A 1,514-nucleotide genomic window follows, 5' to 3' on the forward strand; every position below is an offset into this window, starting at 1 on the left:
CCCTGACTGCTCTTTAGAAGGCCAGATACTGAAGATGAAATTCAAATACTTTGGCCACCTAATGAGAAGGAAGGACTCCCTGGAGAAGAGTCTAATGCTGGGAACAATACATGGCAAAAGAAGAAAGGGAAGGCAGAGGATGAGGTGGCTAGATGGAGTCACTGAGGCAGTTGGTGTGAGCTTAGGTGGACTCCGGGACATGGTGGAGGACAGGAAGGCCTGGAGGAGTGTTGTCCATGGGGTCGCGATTGGTCGGGTACAACTTCATGACTAACAACAACCCATACTGGTGAAACACCAATACCCCTGTCTATTGTTTTCCCTTAAAAGCAAAGCAAAGCGAACCAAAACCACAATCACTATTCCTGATCCAGCATGTGCTGCAAGGCCACAGAATGCCAGACCCTGAAGCACTTCTTACCTTCCCATGTTTCAGAGAAGGTAAAAAGTGGAAAGTGGTATATAAATGTGAATAATCAATAAACTTTAAACAATAAAATGGAAGCTTTATAGCCATAAATACTTAATATTAAAGGACAAATAAAAGGAGAAATATATTATATATTTCTGTATAAAATTTTGCAAAATTATTTTCTCCAATATTATTGCTTCCTAATTCACTGTTTGTCTATTCAATCCTCCACCCTGTATTAGACACTCCTTCTTCATCACTCATTTTCAGCTGCATCTTTCCCATTCTTCCCAACAGCCAGCTATCTGTTTTGTTCAGGATAAGCTGGCCGAAGTCTTCTCCTGTGTAAACTGCCCAGTCTTAATGTCCTGCCCATGCATCTCTGCCTGAGAGGATTAAATTAGTAGCTGCTGTCCAATCAGCAGCCAGCCTCTTTTGCACCAAAGCACATAGCCTAGCAGGTTTACCCGGATCACTAATCCCTCCTCTATCAGGCCTTAGCATTAGATGCTAGTTAATGCTAGTTCAGAATGGGAGTAGGGCTCTTCTGGCACTTGCCCTGCCACCACTGCTGGCTTCAGCATGGAGCATAAAGCTGATTTTCATTTTTGTTGGACCATCTGCAGAATGATTTTAAGGTTATTTATTTTTTACTTTGGGCATTTCTCGACAAAATAAAATGTAGTATTCATGCTAAGTAAGAAGCTAAGTAATAAGAAAGAGTGCTGTTCAATGTGTAGTTACTCCAAAGTAAGTCCCACTGAAGTCCTTCTAAGTAAATACACTGATTAAATTTCTACCAAAAGTCTTTCCCTAGTTATGGTAGATATTTAGCAAGAGAAGTTTTCCCATAAGGACCAAATGCTGGGGAAGCATCAAGAGGCCAGATTTCTTCATCAGACATAAAGATGAAGAAGGCTGAAAGTGCGTGCACAAATGCGCAGCCATCGCACATTGGAAGGCTGTGCAAAGGGAGCAGCATTGACCATTCCTCTTCTGTCCCTGTGCTTGGCCTGTGACAGGCCTTTCTGCACGCACATCACACATCAGCTGAATCACACAGATAGCAAGGGTAGTGAATGTGACCCTGGGTCCATGCATC

The sequence above is a fragment of the Varanus komodoensis genome, unplaced genomic scaffold (genome assembly GCF_004798865.1).
Source record: "Varanus komodoensis strain SLA01 unplaced genomic scaffold, ASM479886v1 scaffold1, whole genome shotgun sequence".
Taxonomy (NCBI): domain Eukaryota; kingdom Metazoa; phylum Chordata; class Lepidosauria; order Squamata; family Varanidae; genus Varanus; species Varanus komodoensis.